Below are 19653 nucleotides of genomic sequence, written 5' to 3'. Positions count from 1 at the left end.
TCGTGTAGGTTCGCGTCATGTATCATGTCTAAATTGCCAGCCATAGGTAAAATTGTACACATTCAGCTTATCCGATAAAACCTTGTTTATAGCACTATCTACTTACTTTAAAAAGTAGATTTAAATGATATACAAATTATATTGGCAAAAACCGGGTAAATTACTAACGATCTTGATACCTCAAAAATTGGACCTAAAGTTTATGATTTGGTACCGGTACAATATCAATACCCCGTATCATTTGCTCATCCCCGCCGTCCCTTAGTTCTCTACTTGGAACTAAAAAATCGATTTGATAATCACTGCAAAACATATTCTCAACAAAGAAATAATTGTGGCTTTGATCTAAAATAAGGTTTAATTAAAATCGGCAATTATTACCATTTAGAAAGAAAAAAAAGTAACAAATGTAATATTATGAAATTTGTAGGGATATGTGCCTCACTTTGCAAAATATTCAATAAATGTCAATACCAGACCACTGCTTTTTTTCAAAGGCAGCTTTCAGTTCAAGAAACATGCAAAAATAATATGCAACTGGATTTCTACTTATAGATCACAATACTTGTAATTCTACAAACAAAATGAAACTATTCAAATGTTAACAAATTAGATCATGTTCATTCAGTGAGGTAAAAAAAAGTAGCACAAAAATCTGATGTATATTCTGATTTGTGCATCATCCGGTCGATCACAACGAGCTTTTGATCTCTGCAAATGTCAACAAACAAGACAAATACAAGTCCTCTTTATCTCACGTAGTCACTGGATTCGGAATCTGAAGAGTTAAAATAAAAAAAAAACAAATTCTAAGTGATAGTAACACAAAAATCATCATGCTTTGTACTAATTACTAGCAAATCATATGAAGATTAATCAAAGTTAAGACATACCATTTCCTTTGTCGCCTTTTTCCAAAACATTCGCTGAATAAACGTCCTAACGGTTTTCCAATAATGATCACCACCAGCAAGCCAAGTGTCCATATGCATGCCGGTTGGAAAATCAACAAAAATGCATTTTTTGTTATGTGCAGCTGCTTTTGCATACAACATCTCCATGTGAAATGGTGGAACCATTTCATCTCTTGATCCAGAAAGAAAAAGAATTGGCTGTTTAACCTGTGTACCGAATAATTTCCATATTAAGAATATAACCAAAAAAAAAACAACAGATATTTCATTAAACAAATTACATCATTAAGTTTTCTTCAATACCTTCAAAATGAGCCTAAAACTATTGGCATATCATTGGCGTTCAACTTTTATGATAATCTCATCATAAAGAGCAACAGATATTCTTAAGAATAATAAATACTTTTTTAATCTATTTTTCAATTTAATAGTAACATACACCCCTTATATTTGTTAGGCCATGAAAAGGCTAGTTAAATAATAGGCCTATACATGGAACCAAACGTTCAAGAATCCGTTCATGAACCTTCGTTGGAAGTTGATTTATTTTATAAAAAACGAACATCAACAACTTTTTTGTTCATTTAGTTAAGCGAACACATGAACACGTCTCGTTTGTTCATTTATGTTCATCAACGTTCATTTACATTTGTTCATTTAGATTTGTATGTGTGCATTCATTTACGTTCGTTATTTCACATTTGTTCAAGTTGTGCGTTTAGGTTCGTTAATATATTCAATTAAAGTTTATAGGCCCATTGCAATTTAGTCTAGTTTTAATAACTTATTAGGCCCAACACATTGTTGTTCACATTTACTTTTAATTGGTTTTAGCTCAGTTATGTTCGCTCAATGTTCTGTTACGTTCGTTCGTGCACTGTTCGTTTATACTGTTAACAAACATAGACGAACACGAACACGCTCATTTTCTTAATGAGTGAGCACGAACAAGAAACCCTTTTCATGCAGTTCATGTTTGATCGTTTGTCTAGTTAAAGTTAAACAAACGAACACGAACAAGAAGCACATAAGCATAATTAAGTATTAGAGGCAATCACAGAGTGACCAAAAATTACTGATAGCTTTACCTCTGCAATTGCATCAATGGTGTTCCAAGGAGAACGAACCACAAAATTAAGAACTTTAAGGCCTTTAGATGTGCTTCCACTGATAAAATACTTCAAAAATGGTAACAGAACACCAGCCATATCTAGAATTGAAGTAAAAGAGTTCTCCAATATCAATGCAGCCACCTGCAATGTTGAAACACATATGATACAAAATGTTTAAACTCAACACAAATGTTAACAGGTTTACCTTATCTGGATTATTTTTAGCAACAACAGTACCGACAGCACCACCGAGAGACCTTCCAAATACTACTATTTGAGATGTGTCTATGTCTGTTCTCTGAGTCAGATGGTCTAGTGCAGCCTACGTAGATAAAGAGTTTAAATAAACCAAAAAAAAAAGAAGAAATTATATAATAATATTGTTATAAAAGAAAACCTGTGCGTCCTTAATGATTCCTTGTTGAGAAGGATAACCATCACTAGCGCCATAACTATTCATTGTCCAAACACAAACATTGATTAGAGAAACAGAAAACATGTTGATAATATTGTATAAAACAAGAAAAAGTTATCTACCCTCTGTAAGAAAGCATGAAAATGTTGCAGTGCAAATTTTGTAACATGATGCGCACCATTTCAAGACGATGAGCAATATCTATAAATCATCAGTCAGGGATCCAATAATCAATTTAATCAGAATCAGGCTTATTATAACAAGAAAAGAAAATTAAATTCCAGCATTTCCTTGGAAAAACACATATCATTTGCAATAAAACTCGGAAACACGTATTATTTGCAACTGACAGCAATAAGGATACTTCCGGCATTTTCTTGGAAAAAGAGAATAGTTGGGCCTGCAAATCAAACACTGATACTTTTAATCTCGAAAATGAAGATGGAAAAAGCTTAACTAAAGAATCATTAATACATTAGTAAAGAAAGGCAAATGCATTTTAAGATTTTGTATTAGTAGAGACAAAGATGAGAAAAAAACTAATACCAAACACAACTTGTTAAGCTAAGTGTAGTTATAACTTCTAAAAACGTATAAACATACAAGATAATAAATTTTGATATGACTTGTTAGTTGTTATAGTATCAATTACTGAGTTACACTGAAGTTCATACTTAGCATTTTAGCTGGTATCATTTATTAGTAGCATGCATATATTTAAAACAACCAATAATTCATAAAGTTGATTAAATCACAGTTATGCTACCAAATAACAAAACAAGAAAAGAGGATTATATTAATCCAACTACCCCTATGCCTAGTTGCCTACATACTTCAATACTTAGGAAAACTAGCCTTGTTAGCAAATGAGACAATTATAAGTATGCTGCCACATAACAAAACAACAAAAAAGGATTATATTATGATTAATCCAAATACCCCTATGCTTGCATACATCAATACTTAGGAAAACAAGCATTGTCAGCAAATGGGATAATTATACAAAAAGATAGTGAATACATGATATTAAAATAGACTTTGATGTATGCCAACTAAATCACTCTTTCAGTTACTAGAAAACCCAAAGTAAAAACATAAACAAACAGTTAAACACATTATTATCAGCAAACAATACTTCCTGGCAAAATAAACTGCTAAATACTAAATTATAAGCATTGCAAAAGGGTGAGGAATAACCAAACTGTTTAACTGACGAAACCGAACCGAAATTGACCGGAACTGAATTAACCGAAAACGGATTAACCAAAAACCGAATTAACCGAAAATCGGTTACGGTTTCTTTTTGTGTACCCTCGGTTAACCGAAACCGAGCCGAACCTCTCATATTTTCATATATTTCTATCTTTTACGCCCTCATTTTCATATATTTCTAGATGTTATACATCCACATATTCGAAGATTTTGCACCTCCATCTCATGTATTTTAAGCAAAAAAGTTGGTTGGTTCATTATGTTAAGTTTAAAATTTTAGCCAAGGTTTGATGTGGTTATTAACCGATCTATTAACCAAACCGAAAACTGGCATACTAACCGAAATGATTTCAGTTATCGGTTTCGATTATGGATATTCCAAAAATCGATTATCAGTTATTGGTTTCGGTGATGTATAAAACCGAACCAATATTTGGTCACCCCTATGCAAACGAAGTTCTGTCAAAAACCCAATCTTGATCTTGTACTCAGCTACACATACTGAACTAATTTCTTTCCTGTATTATAGACGTCTTGATATGATCTGATTCAATTTAAGTCAATCAACTATAATCAGTATCATCCCTAATAGGTCATCATCATAAAAAACCCAAATAAAGCATAATTATTAAGCTCGAGTCTCAAATATTGCTGGTTTAGTTACCGAGCTTGAGCCTTGTATGGAAGGATCGTTTAGGCTCGTCGAGCTTAATATATTTTTAAGTTTTTAACACTTTTGGACTTCTAGCATTATATTACCTATATATATTACCTATTTGCTTTAACACAAATAAAGCATATACACTAGACAGCCTAGCTCAAGCCAAGCTTTGGCTCGTTTAAGATCCTGCACACGAGCTTGAGCCTAGCTTAGGTTCATTAAAATTTTTCTCAAACAATATAACATAAAAAATATATATAAATTAATTACCAAAGAATAAACAAGCCGAGCCCAAACTTGAAAAAATGACTCACGATCCAAGTTAAACTTAGTAATTGTAATTTTTTGTATTTTCTTAATCTTAAAAGTTACAGGGATATATATAGGTAACATAATCATGAAACCCTGTAACCTATTCATATCCCATGTCTGCTCATATTCCAAGCCTGTTCATATTCAATCTAATAATTCGAGCTCGAAATTTAGAAACAGAGCTCGGAACAAGCCGAGTTTGAGCTCTTGTAAGTCCAAACGAGCTGAGCTTGAGCCTAGTCAAACTTGGGCTTGGGGACACAATTAAACACTGAATATGAAAATTGCTATGCGAGAACTAAAACTTCTATCCTTGCAAACAAAGTTCTATCATAACCTACATCTTGATCTTGTACTCAGCTACACATGGTGAGAACTAATTTTGATCCTATATCATAAGCATCTTCATATGATCTGATTCAAATCAAAAACTATCTAGGTTTACTGAGGTCTGGCCACTGATCAGGTCAACAAATTGTAATCAGTATCATCTGTACAAGTTCATCATCAACAAAACACATATAAACCCTAGTTCAACAACATACCTAAATCACACACAGTTCAAACACAAATAAGCCCTAATTCAACAACATACCTAAATCACAGACGGTTCAAACACAAATAAGCCCTAATTCATCAACATACCTAAATTACACACAGTTCAAACACAAATAAGCCCTAATTCAAGTGGCGAGCAATAACTGAACCCACAAACCGTTAACTGAACCAAAAAACTGGCGAAAACGAACCAAAATTAACCAATAACCAAATAAACCGAACCGAGCAATTCATATTTTCACATATTTCTAGCTTTTATACTTCGATTTCATGTATTTCACGCATTTATACCACCATTTCATGCATTTATACCATCATTTCATGTATTTATATATCCATTTCATGTATGAATACATCCATTTCATGTATTCTCAAGTTGTCTAAACTTAATTTTGGTTATTAACCGAACCCTAATTCAGCAATACACCTAAATCAGACACATACAAACCCTAACAAAACTGAAGAGGTATGTACCCGCCTCAACACCAAGCAAGGCGGGTCAACCCACAAGATAAAGACATTATGAAGGCACAAAGCCAAAACCCAGGCGCATCGCGCATACAAAACATGCTCAGGCATCATATGCTCGCGCATCACATATGCGCGCGGCGCATATCGCATGCTCTTGCACATCACATATGCTCGCGTGTCACATATGCGCGTGGCGCACCAGCGCGCGGCGCATATCACACGCTCGTGCATATCACACCTGCGCATGAAATATCTGCGCGTGAGAATAAAAAGAAGACTTCGCGCATCCTCAGGATGGGCGCATATCACACGTGCACATAATCAACCTCGTCCTTATCCAAATCAGGATCAGGGCAACCTTGATTGTGCACGTCAGACACTCTTCTAGAAGGCATCTTTTTAAGGAGTAAGAATATGCTGATGTTGACAGCTGCCAAATGAAAGGTCGACAACTCAGCATGACACATGTGCTACCACATGATTTCAACCAACGAGAAAGCGCCAGGTGTCCCAGAGGACACGTGGCGCAGTGCGATTGGAGGAGGCCAACGAGGCTGAGCCCAGCCAGTGGAAACCCTAGCACTATAAATACAGCATCAACTCCACTTTGATGACACATTCATTCACACTCAATCATTGACAGTTACAAGCAGTGATATCACATTCAATCATATTGAATTATATTCACTCACAGTCAGTTACAGAAAAACACACAGTCACACAATCAAGAGTATTCAGCGATTCAGCAATACTCTTGAGATTTCACTGACTCACACTTTATTATCTTCTCCACAAAGATACTGATTCTAACGCCGGAGGGTTACCCCAAAGAGGACCCCTCTGTCCCTTTCTGAGGGGTAAGTAACGGCGCTGTTCATTTTGTAGGTGGAAGAACACGGATTCAAAGGAACCATCGGTGAAACAGTTTAATCATACCCGAGGAAAGTAGATCTGCTACCAGTGAGTAGATCCACGTTTCTTCATTGGCGCCATCCACTGTTACAAACGGCAATCAGATCTCATCCAGATCTACGAAAAAAAATCAATCACCATGGTTTCTGGAGTTCGTAACGTTGATCAAGCTCTGGAGGATATTGAACGTGAGGGTGTTAACGACGGACAGCAGGTTCTGAGGGTTCCGCGTGATTCTACGCGTACCACCAGCAATCGTCCCTTCGTCACAACCCCTCACGGCCAGACTGAAACTCCTCCAGACGATCACACGTTACAAAATATGGCCGGCGCGAAGCTGAAAGGACCAATGGGTCCAGAAGATGAAGCAAACGATCCGAATGAATGGCTCATAAATGAGCAGCGGCGTCTGATGGAAAAGTACACTGAAATGATCAAACAGAAGAAGCTAGCCGACCAAACACAAAGGCAAGCGATTGATAAGCAGCCTACAAAAAGGCCGCGCGCGCCGGAAGAAGGGCATTCTGTTCACACTGCACACACTGAGTTCAGTGATGAAGAAGTGCATAGCATGAGGAAGACAAGGGATACTCATGCAGGAGGCTCGCAGCTCCGCGCGCCTGTGAACATGGCGCCTGGGGCCAGAGCAGATCTGGATCTGCACATGCCATACAGCCCACCGGTCAGAGGGCAAGTTGACGTAACCACACCCTACAGACCAGCCATCCTGGTAAAACACTCAAAGTTTACTGCGCGCATCGCGCAGGCTCCCATCCAGCACAAGACCAAGATGCCAAGTGGTCTGGGCAAATATGATGGCACAACAGATCCAGATGACTTTTTGCAGGGTTTCTATAACACGGGAAACCTAGAGAGCTGGACGATGCCAACATGGTGTCATATGTTTGCTCGCTGCCTCACGGGTGCTGCGCGGGTATGGTTCGAAAGCTTGCCGACAGGGCAAATTGATGGGTTCGAGGAACTATTAGAAAAGTTCCAAGCCCACTTCGTACAGCAGCGCAGGCACACGCGCGATCCTGATGACATCATGCACTGCATACGCAGGAATGATGAAACGATTGAAGATTACATCACTCGTTTCAATCAGGAGTCCCTGGCAATCGGGGGCATAACTGAGCAGCTCCTGCGCGTGGCCTTTATACAAGGCGCGCGCAGTGATCAGTTACGACGAGCTCTCGTAAGCAAAGATGGTATGCCCACCACGTGGGCCAAGTTAATGGAGGCATCGCGAGTTTTCGCGAGAAATGAGAAACAGATTGGCCAAGATAGGGCAAGAGAAAGAGCGCATCAGGCTGAATCACCGCGCAGCAAAGAGAAGAGGCCCAAACAGAACTCTGTATGGTCCAGGTTGCAGCCAACAAGTTTTTCTTCCGCGGAAAAACAAGCGCAACCAAGCTCACCCCAGCCCCAAAAGGATGCTCGTAAACACGGGGAGGGTGACAAGAGGGAGGGCGGCAGAGATCCCAGCAGACCTCTGCCAAGAATATGGACTCCCCTCACTAAAACACCTTCACAGGTGTTAAGTACTGAGAATGTCCAATTCAAGCCTCCCAAACAACTACACTACAAGGGACCGCAAAACAGTGGCAAATATTGTGAATTTCACAGGTCCCCGGGCCACAACACCGACGCATGCCATCATTTAAAGGATGCGATCGAGAAGGATGTAAAGTCGGGCAGGCTGGCTCACTTGGTAAAAAACCAAAGAATAGAAGATGAGCAACCGGAGGGAGCCTCTGCCAGCAAGAAGTACAAAAGAATCTGTGTGGCTGAGGGGGGACGACAAGGGCAGACGTCAAGAAAGAGAAGCGCGCAAATTCACGGAGATTGGCGCGAGCAGCAAGTCATCTTCCCAAGAATCAGGGGAGGCCCTTCAATAAGCAGTCCTCTAGTCATTACCACACACATTGCTCATTACGAAGTGTCAAAGGTCCTGGTGGACACTGGAAGCGAATCTGACATTATGTATGAGCAGTGTTTCAGAAAGTTAGACCCGGCAGACCAAGCGCGGCTCGAAATTGTGAACGCACCGATCTGTGGTGTCTCAAATGAAATCATACATCCCCTAGGCCAGATTCAGTTTGAACTAACTATGGGGGATGATGAGCACAAGCGAGCCGAAGTTGTCAACTTCTTGGTCTTGCCCACCACGTCATGCCACAATATGATCCTGGGTAGGGGAACGATTGCCCAATTTAATGCTGTACCGTCGCCAGCGCACGGCGCATTGGGGATCCCTACACCAACAGGCGTAGCATTTGTTTACCGCGATCATTTGTGCGCAGTGACAAGCACGCCGCGGGAAGGGAGAATGAAACTTACAATGGCCGACAATGCGCCAGAGAAGTGGATTTTAAACCCAAAATTCCCAGAGCAAACGGTCACAATTGGCGCAACCATTTCAGACGAAACGAGATTGAGAATGAAAAAGTTGCTTACAAAATACACGTCGGTTTTCGCGTGGCAACACTCCGATATGACGGGGGTCCCGCGAGACTTGGCGCAACATTCTCTTAACACGTTTAAGTCGGTGGAGCCAATTGCACAGAAAAAGAGAATCATGGGGGATGAAAAGGCGAAGGCCATGAATGAGCAAGTGGAGGACCTGTTGCGCGCAAACATCATCCGCCCAATTCGATACCAGACATGGGTAGCCAATCCTGTGATGGTAAAGAAAAGCAACGGGTCATGGAGAATGTGTATTGACTTCAAGGACCTCAACAAAGCATGTCCGAAAGATTGTTACCCCCTCCCAAACATCGACGCAAAGGTGGACTCCGTGGCGCCATTCAAGCTCAAATGTTTCCTGGATGCCTATAAAGGCTATCACCAGATTCAAATGGCACCACAGGATGAAGACAAGACGGCCTTCAGAACCGACAAGGGTGTTTTTTGTTACACAAAAATGCCCTTTGGTTTAAAAAATGCGGGCGCAACCTATCAGAGACTTATGGATTCGGTTTTCAGTGAACAAATCGGAAGAAATCTAGAAGTCTACGTCGATGATTTGGTGATCAAGAGCAGGGAGGAGAGACAAATGCTCAAAGACATCGAGGAAACCCTTCAGCGCCTAACGGAGGTTAACATGAAGCTCAACCCGAGCAAATGTACTTTCGGCGCAGAAGAGGGGAAATTTCTTGGTGTAATGGTCACTAAGGATGGTTTCAAGGTGAACCCTGAAAAGGTGGAAGCCATCCTTGACATGCCTTCACCATCCACCATGAAAGAGGTTCAGAAGCTGAATGGTAGATTGGTGTCAATCAACAGGTTCCTAGCGAACCACGCCAGCAAATCTACTCCATTCGTTAACACCTTGAGGAACTGTTTGAAGAAGAGCCAATTCAAGTGGACGCCTGAGGCTGAGCAAGCTTTCACTGAGATAAAAGAATGTCTCATTAAATTGCCAGCGCTCACAGCTCCACTTCCTGGCGAGACCCTTACATTGTACCTGTCAGCAGGAGACCGCGCGATCGGCGCAGTATTATTGGTGGATCGCAAGGGGATACAAACGCCGATATACTATGTGAGTCGGGTGCTCACAGACCCTGAGACGCGCTATTCCATAATGGAAAAGTTAGTTTTGTCACTAACACACGCGTCGCGCAAGCTCCATAGATACTTCAATGGTCATCCTATTGAAGTTCTGACTGGTTACAACATCCAGCAAGTTTTGCGACGCCCCGCGCTCTCCGGAAGGCTGACAAAGTGGGCGCTGGAATTAGGTGAACACACGATCACTTATAAGCCCCGTCCAGCGATAAAGGGTCAAGTTTTGGCGGATTTCATCACGGAAATCCCAGACGGAAAGATTGAAGAAGCTCAGCGCGAGGTAGATCCTCCGCGAGCAAATGATGAAGAAGATGTTTGGAGGCTATTCACTGATGGAGCCTCCAACAGCGAAGGGTCCGGCGCAGGCCTCAAACTGATGGACCCTGATAATCGTGAATATACTTATGCTATCAGGTTGGACTTCAAGAGTACCAACAATGAGGCTGAGTATGAAGCCCTGCTGGCTGGTCTGCGCATCGCGCGCAAGTTTGGGGTTAAAAGACTAGAGGCGCATGTTGATTCTTACTTGGTAGCTGCTCAGGTCAACGGCCTATATGACGCCAAGGAGAACACAATGCCTCTGTATCTAGAGCAGGCAAAAAAGCTCGTTGAGCAGTTTGACTTCTTCAGAATAATACACATCTCGCGCAGCGAAAACAAGTCCGCTGACGCGTTGAGTAAAATGGCATCAACTAATTTTGATCACTTTGGCAAAGATGTCAGGGTGGAGGTAATGAGCAGCCCGTCAGTGCAAACGCAATCGGTCCTTGTAATTCATACAACCCCTTCATCCTGGATAACTCCAATAACAGAATTCCTGATGAAGGGGAAGTTACCGGACGATCGCGCACAGGCGAGAAAGATAAGACACAAGGCATAGAACTATGAATTACTTGATGGTACATTATATCGGCGCTCTTATCTTGGACCGCTCATGAAGTGCCTGGATGCTGAAGAAGCAACCTATGTGATTAGGGAGATTCATGAAGGAATCTGTGGAATTCACGCTGGCCCGCGCATGGTGGTTGCCAAGGCGATGAGCTCAGGCTACTATTGGCCAGGCATGTACTTGGATGCGCTAAAAGAAATCCAAAAATGCAAGGCATGTCAGAGCTACGCGCCAAACACCATGCGTCCAAAGAACAACTTGATTCCAGTCACCTCCGCATGGCCTTTCCACAAATGGGCCATTGATATTGTAGGGCCCCTGCCGCAAGCGCAAGGGCGAGTGAAATTTTTGGTAGTGGCGATAGACTATTTCACAAAATGGGTTGAGGCCAAGCCACTAGCAAAAATCACAGCTGAGGCGATGAAGCAATTTATCTGGAGCCACATCATTTGCCGTTTTGGCCTTCCAATGGAAATTGTGAGCGACAATGGCAAACAATTCACTGACAGGAAGATATCAAGCTGGCTCAGAGAATTGCACATCAACCAAATCTTCACATCCGTCTACCACCCTCAGGGGAATGGTCAAGTGGAGCGCGCGAATCAAAGTTTGCTAAATGGGCTGAAGAAAAGGTTGGAGGGAGAATCCCATTCTTGGGTCGAAGAGTTACCTAATGTCCTGTGGGCGCACAGGACATTAAGCAAAACTAGCAATGGCGAATCCCCGTTCAGCCTAACCTATGGGACAGAGGCTATGATCCCAGCAGAAATTGGATGCCCATCCCATAGGGTACTCATGATGAGCAAAACTGATAACGAGCGCGAAAGAAGATTGGACCTTAACTTGCTTGAAGGGCGCAGAGAAGCGGCTATCATTAATGAAGCCAGATACAAGAAAAAGCTGGAAAAATATTATAATCAGCGCGTTAAAGAATGCCACTTCAAGAAAAATGATTTTGTCCTTCGAAACAATGAAGCTAGTCGCGCAATACCCCCAGGAAAAATGTCCCCCAATTGGGAGGGACCTTATCAAATTTCAGAAGATTTGGGGAAAGGCGCGTACGCTTTAAAAGATTTGAATGGAAAAAAGATACCGCGCTCGTGGAACGCGGCACAACTTAGAAAATGCTTCATGTAAAAGTTCAAATTTGTAATGAAGGCTTTTAAGCCATCATGAATGATGATTCGCGCTATCTTTCAATATTTGTTCTATTACCTTTGCATACATGTTTCACACTTCCTTTATTAAATTGGAACAATATGACAACACTATATTGACTTCAAAACAAAATAAAGCGAAGTAAAACATACATGCGCGAGCCTTAGCTCAAACGCGTTAACGAGTCTTAACTCTAAAACGTCAGGGCCTTAGCCCAAACTTACGAGCCTTAGCTCAAACACGTTAATGAGTCTTAACTCTAAAAACGTCAGGGCCTTAGCCCAAAACAAAGAGCCTTAGCTCAAAACACTCACAAACATCCATCTTACATCCCGCGCAGCCTGATCATAAAAATCCTTAAACACAACTAAGGCAAAGTACATGCCATATCATGTTAAGGTCTCAGGTCGAGGCCGCGCGCGGAATCATAGTGGATATCTGAGTAACACAAGCTGACATGTAATGGCTAAACTCATACTTCCAGCCCGCGCGACAACGACGCGCGAAAAAGAAAATAACGACAAGTTAGCGCGCAGGTCAGCATGAGCAACATACTGCGAGAACCACAAACAAAATAGAACAGAGGTTAAGTGAATAATTTCCATACAACCTTGTTCTTATTTTAACGTGCAAGCATATCTTATATCTATACAACCAAACATGAAGAGATGAATGGAAATGCGCAAGATATGAAAACGAGAGAACAAGTTTCATTCCATTGGATCGAAATTTACAAGTATGATGAGTTATAAATTACAAGTATAAAAAATAAATATACAAAATTTGATGAAGGGCTTCTCAAGTCTCCACGTCGACGTCAGCCGCTTCATCACCCTCATCATCTCCCGCAGCATCTGGCGCGGTCTGCTCCTCATCCCCGAACTGACCATAGTCAAGTTCTTCCTCCTCATTGGAGTCTTCGATCACAACGGTGTCACGAGCAGATTCTTTCGCCGCGCCAGAGCCGCTGGCAGGGGCAACATCCCCCGCGCCACCATCATCGCCACCAGCCCTCTCGCAATCATCAAGCAACTTCTTTAGCGCGCCGAGGTCGGGCTGGTCAGCAAGCGCAGCTATCTGTAAATCATTAGAAAAGTAATGAGTACAAAACACTTAGAAAAGTTAGTCAAGAAAAACTCATTATGATCAAGGTACCTGCATAAGGATGGGGATGGGAGTATTCATATACTTTTCCCCCACCGCGGCCATGTCCGCGCAGGCCGCATCGCTCTTGTAAGGGTACTCGGATGGGTTCTTCCTCAACATGCCATATTCATACCCATCCGTAAACCCTTCAGCTCGGCCCACCAAACGCGCGGCGGCATTGCAGTCCATCACAAGGGCTTGAAACTCGGCGGAATATTTCATCGCCAAAGCGCACCGAGCCATGCCCTGTGACACCAGCCATTGGCGATCCTGCGCGAGGCCAGCAACAGACGTCTCGAGGGCAGGAACCTGAGAGTTTAATAACTCAACAGTTTCCTTAGTCTTTTTTAGTTCCTCCTTATCAGACGCTGCTGCCGCCAAAATTTTTTCTTTCTCCGCCTGCGCAGCACCAAGTGCTTCCTGGCTAGACGCCGCCGTCGCTAAGGCCTCATCTCTATCGGCCTGCGCGGCCGCCAAATCCCTTTTCAGGCGCGCAACCTCGCTCTCCAGTGATGATTTCTCAGTGATACTCTGGACGATAGCTTGGTCACGCGCCTCGGCCTGCTGTTCCAAGACACGCACTCTGCGCGCGTACTTGGCAACTTCGGCCTCCGCCAACTGCTGCTTCTCCCGCGCAGCTTGGAGCTCATGCCCGCGCTTGATGTATGCGGTGTTGGCACTTGCTCTGTTTTCACTGAGCTCCGCCTGGAGTTTCTCAGCTCGCGCGCGAGCATCAGACAGGTTCCAGGCGGCCACCTTAGCCTCTCGCTGGGCTTCCACAAGAGCGTCGCGTACTTTAACATAATCACGACGAAGCTCTTGGGAAGCAGCGAAGAAAGCCGACCCAGCGAAAACATGGTCGTTCAGCAAGTCCGCGCGGGTGCGCTCCTCCTGATACCTCCTTTCAGTAGGAGGCACGGCATGAGCCCAGAAGTCCTCGCATACGCCCATGGATTGAAAGGAACTCTCTTCATTAATATTCCATCTCGGGCGGTAAACGGGGACACCTTCCTGCAAAACACAGGAAAAGTTCTAAGTCATAAAACATACTTATATGGAGATACGCGCAGCGGACCAACAAATCAATACATACCTGCGGGGATGAAGCAGGAAAGTCAGCGCCAGCCCCACCAGAGGTCTGCGCTGCGAACACTTGCGGCATCGCAGGGCTGGCGCGGTCTCCCAAGGAGTCTTCAACTTGAACCCCCTCGTCCTCCTCGTCTTCTTCAACAGGCCTCTTCTCCTGCGACCTGGAAGGCTCCAAACCAGCCTCGCGGGGAGGGCTGCGTGCAGGAGGAGGCGAGGGAGGTCTCGACGCCGCCAGTTCGGCGCGCAATACGGTTTCCTGCTCCTTGGTAATCCCAATAAGGGGAGATTCAGCACTAGCAGGAGCAGGACCAGAACCAGCGGCGCCGGAAGTGCCGCCGGGAGTATCACCAGCAACTGTTGCGCCAGCTACAACTCCTATGAACAAATAAACAAGGAAAAATTGTTTATGACTGACTCCAAAGGGAAAAATTTAGAAGACATATGTGCAAAACTTACCTTGGCGCAATTCTGTTCGCGCATCGAACATCGCCATAAAATCCATTCTACCCTTTTCAGAGGGTAGAACAGGGGACTTCGATGGAGTCCCCGGCGCAGCCGTGGCACCTTGTGGCGCCTGCGGCTGATCTGTTACCGTCGCTGCCTCTGCAAACATTTAAAGGAGCAAAGGTTTAATAACAAATCAGCCAGATGAAGATAAATAAAGTATACCTGTTGCAGGCGCGGCACTGCTTCTCTCTTCAGCCGCGCGAAAGGAGGAGGCGACGCCACCATACCTCAAGTGGACAGGAGGTCTGCCCACTCTCACAGGCAGAGAAGCTAAAGAAACCTTTGTGGTAAACACCTGGGTTTCCTTAGGTCCCTTCGTTTGAGCATGGGGATGAGCGACAGGGGTGTCCTCTTTCTTCTGTTTCTTACTGGCCCCTGCGCCAGATTTCCCCTTAGCTTTGCGCTTTAGTAGAGGCGCCTCCTCTTCCTCCTCCTCCTCTTCCGCGAGCTCTAGCTCGTAGTTTTCAAGCGCATCTACAAAAACAAGCGACAGAAATGTTAATAAACTTGGGTATTCTAAAGGAATGAGCAGCAGTGCGAAGACTTACCAGGCGCGTCACCGTCAAAGTCAAAATCCAGATCTACTGGGATGAACAGGTCATCGAAGCGATCCGGGAAACCAACCTCCCCAGCGCCAAGTTCGACGGAGCCGCCCTCCACATGTTCATCATAAGCGGCAAGGATGTAATCCTTGGTGACTGCGCAAAGCCAAGTTAAATGATATCAGCAAAAGAACGATGCTCGCGGAAATATAAAAACAAAAAAAAAAAAAAAAAAAAAAAAAACTTACACAACCCGTCGACTTGGATAACGGGCTCAAGCGCGCTGTCGGCCCAGAGCCTGCTCATGCCGACCCCAACCAGCGCCTCCTCGCAAATTTTCTTCGCGGGGGATGGTTCGGCGGTCAGTTTCTTAACCCATGCGCCAGTTGGGTTCTTGAGGACACCCTCATCCGCAGGCGCAGAAGTAATAGAGCGCATGGTCATACGGATGGGGATCACACCGGCCTTAATGTAAAAAAACCTCTCAGACCAGTCATGAAGGCTCTTGAATGAAACAGTGGAGCACTTCACTTTCTGACTGCGAGGAATAAAAGAGATCCAATTGTCTTGGATCTTGGCCTTATAAAAATATTGAAAGCGCCGAGGAGTGGGTTCCTCGCGCTGGGATTTGCACATGAACTCAAAGTGAGTCACGCGCACGAGTCCAAACGGATGGACTTGGGATATGTGAATCCCATAGAACTTCAACAGTGCACCCACAAACCTTGTCATCGGGAGACGAAGGTTGCAGTGGGAGAAAAAGTGGCTATATAGGGATATATAGCCGGCAGGCGGGTCCGCCGCCGTTTGCCCGGACCTAGGCAACATGCAGCCAAACAGGGTGGGAAAGCCCTGAGAGGTGATCAGGTTGTCGAGATCTGCCTGCTTCAATTTGCAGGGGATTTCATTCCACCTTTTGGTGGCCTTGGTCCTCCCTACTTCCTCCGATGTGGTCTCAACAACCTTCTTCCCCTTCCCCTTTTGCTTCAATGTCGACATCACCACAGATTTCACACGGCGTCTTCGAGAGGCAACGGAGGTGATTGAAGGGCTAGACGAGTATGAACTATCAGACATACAACTGTAATAGCCGATAATCGAGGATTCGAATCGATGTAAACACTCAAATCAGAATGTGAAAGCAGAAATTTGAATTTTAGCAACAATGAAGATGAAGATAAAAATTTCCTAAGGGCCTGCTTTTATAGGCCCAGGAGAGAGAAATGTGGCAGCTGATCGGGTTTCACGCGCCCCCACTCGCAGGGGCAACCCAACGACGGCGCGACACGTGTCCCTAACAGCTGTGTGAGGGGACAAAAAGATGTAACCGACCTGCCACGGAACAGAGACGCGCCCCCACTCACAGGTACTAACCAATGCGAGTGCGACACGTGTTCAAGACAGCTGTGTGAGGGGACGTGAAAGGCAACTGTAGCACCTCGAGCACACGAAACGTCTGACACGTTTACGGCGCACGTCATCACCAACCAACCACGTGTTTGGACCTTTCGTTTTCAACCAAATGGATAGAACTTCGCGCGACGATGGAAACAACAAAGAAAACGACAAAACCCCCTATAAAAGGACAATTCAGTGAGTCTAATATCTATCTTACCACGCTCGCGCAAGATAAGACACACATTAGACTGGGGGGGCTTGAAGAGGTATGTACCCGCCTCAACACCAAGCAAGGCGGGTCAACCCACAAGATAAAGACATTATGAAGGCACAAAGCCAAAACCCAGGCGCATCGCGCATACAAAACATGCTCAGGCATCATATGCTCGCGCATCACATATGCGCGCGGCGCATATCGCATGCTCTTGCACATCACATATGCTCGCGTGTCACATATGCGCGTGGCGCACCAGCGCGCGGCGCATATCACACGCTCGTGCATATCACACCTGCGCATGAAATATCTGCGCGTGAGAATAAAAAGAAGACTTCGCGCATCCTCAGGATGGGCGCATATCACACGTGCACATAATCAACCTCGTCCTTATCCAAATCAGGATCAGGGCAACCTTGATTGTGCACGTCAGACACTCTTCTAGAAGGCATCTTTTTAAGGAGTAAGAATATGCTGATGTTGACAGCTGCCAAATGAAAGGTCGACAACTCAGCATGACACATGTGCTACCACATGATTTCAACCAACGAGAAAGCGCCAGGTGTCCCAGAGGACACGTGGCGCAGTGCGATTGGAGGAGGCCAACGAGGCTGAGCCCAGCCAGTGGAAACCCTAGCACTATAAATACAGCATCAACTCCACTTTGATGACACATTCATTCACACTCAATCATTGACAGTTACAAGCAGTGATATCACATTCAATCATATTGAATTATATTCACTCACAGTCAGTTACAGAAAAACACACAGTCACACAATCAAGAGTATTCAGCGATTCAGCAATACTCTTGAGATTTCACTGACTCACACTTTATTATCTTCTCCACAAAGATACTGATTCTCACGCCGGAGGGTTACCCCAAAGAGGACCCCTCTGTCCCTTTCTGAGGGGTAAGTAACGGCGCTGTTCATTTTGTAGGTGGAAGAACACGGATTCAAAGGAACCATCGGTGAAACAGTTTAATCATACCCGAGGAAAGTAGATCTGCTACCAGTGAGTAGATCCACGTTTCTTCAAAAACTAAATCGGTGAAACAATCAGAGATACCGGTGCATTGAGGGGAGAACTTGATAAGCCACGAGTGAAGGCGAACGCCGTCGGATGACGTCAGCCAGACGTCTTCGAAGATGAGCCGGAGTGATCGGGTAAGACAGGGACGTAGACGAGCTTCTCCTGGAAGGCCACCAGCAAGGCCATTCCGGCAACCACTATGCCGCCTACGCCGTAGATCACCAAGCTCATGTTCGAGTACACCATTCTTATTCTTTCTATTTCTTCTCACACACACCAGTGGAGTGGATGGATTCGTTTTAATGGTTGAGAGTTTGGACCACTCGCTGTCACTTCATTTCTTCTTATTATTATTCAATTACGCGACTCCATCTTTATTTGTGAAGTTGAGTTTGGCTCCGGATCGGCTCGTTTAATATTGGTTAATTTAGTTTTACATGTTAACTAGTTTTTATCTCCCGTATTACGGGGGTTGTTTTATATTATTTGTTTTAATATTTATTTACTTTTTTGAATTTATATATTTTTATTGTATAAAAGTTAATCATATACTTATGGTTTGATCATAAATTGTTTCACAAATAAATGAGATATTATAACCCAATTTAAAAGCTATATGGTTTTGATAATACCCAAGACCCGTTTATTTTTTTCACTATAAAATTGGTTTTTTTAATTATAAATAATATGTATGAAAGTTAATAATATACTTATGGTTTGATGAGACCCAAGACTCGTTTATTTTTTTTTACTATAAAATTGGTTTTTTTAATTATAAATAATATTTATGAAAGTTAATAATATATTTATGGTTTGATGAGACTAAGACCCGTTTATTTTTTTTACTATAAAATTGGTTTTTTAATTTAAATAATATATATATCTTTTTTAAAATAAATAAGATATTTTTATGTCTTATCGTGACACGTAGTATTTTTATGTCTTCGTTTATATATATTATAGATTCAATTTTATATATAACTAGTTTGATCCTCCCGTGTTACGGGGGAGTTTATTTAAAATTTTGATTTTGATCGTTTTGCTATTTTATGATAATTTATTTTATTTTTTAACGTAGTTTTGTTTTAATTTAATACATATATATTAGTTTCTTATTATATTTTTTAACGTTTGGGTTTTATCAGTTGAGATGTTTAGGTTTTTTAGATTTTTAACGAACAAATATAAACGAACACAAGCATCTTGATTTTTTTTAAATGTACAAACATGAACACAAACACTTGTCTAATGAAAAAAGAGGCGTTGATGTAGTTGACGATGGTGGGTAGTATCGGAAGTTAGCCGACGATGGAGATGATAGACCAACAACAAAGAACATGTAAAGAAGATAAATTAAATTAGAGTTTGATAATGGAAGTGTTTATCAATAAATGAGATCTTATAACCCATTTGAGGGCTATTAGAGTTTGGTAAGACATATATGATAATACTTGATGTTATGAGATGGGCTTGTGTTGGGTTAAGTAATATGGATGACGGACTTGGGTTATTAAAGGAAAGACCATGGGCTCAAGCCC

General features: G+C 43.0%; 1 pseudogene across 1 annotated transcript; it reads right to left on the bottom strand.

The window, feature by feature from the left end:
* Window positions 1-613: 613 nt before the first annotated feature.
* Window positions 614-18373, bottom strand: LOC143581484 (alpha/beta hydrolase domain-containing protein WAV2-like; annotated as a pseudogene). The gene is made up of 8 exons (XR_013143829.1): window positions 18152-18373; window positions 2806-2841; window positions 2564-2642; window positions 2424-2478; window positions 2232-2348; window positions 2003-2167; window positions 894-1121; window positions 614-778 (listed from the first exon to the last, which is right to left on the bottom strand). The product of XR_013143829.1 is annotated as an alpha/beta hydrolase domain-containing protein WAV2-like (transcript).
* Between the last annotated feature and the right edge of the window lie 1280 nt (window positions 18374-19653).

Source organism: Bidens hawaiensis, unplaced genomic scaffold (genome assembly GCF_021521415.1).
Source record: "Bidens hawaiensis isolate Kalapana, Puna unplaced genomic scaffold, B.hawaiensis_p1.1 tig00031056_1, whole genome shotgun sequence".
NCBI lineage: Eukaryota > Viridiplantae > Streptophyta > Magnoliopsida > Asterales > Asteraceae > Bidens > Bidens hawaiensis.
The sequence above is the reverse complement of the archived record's forward strand: the minus strand, read 5'-3'. Positions and strand labels throughout refer to the sequence as shown.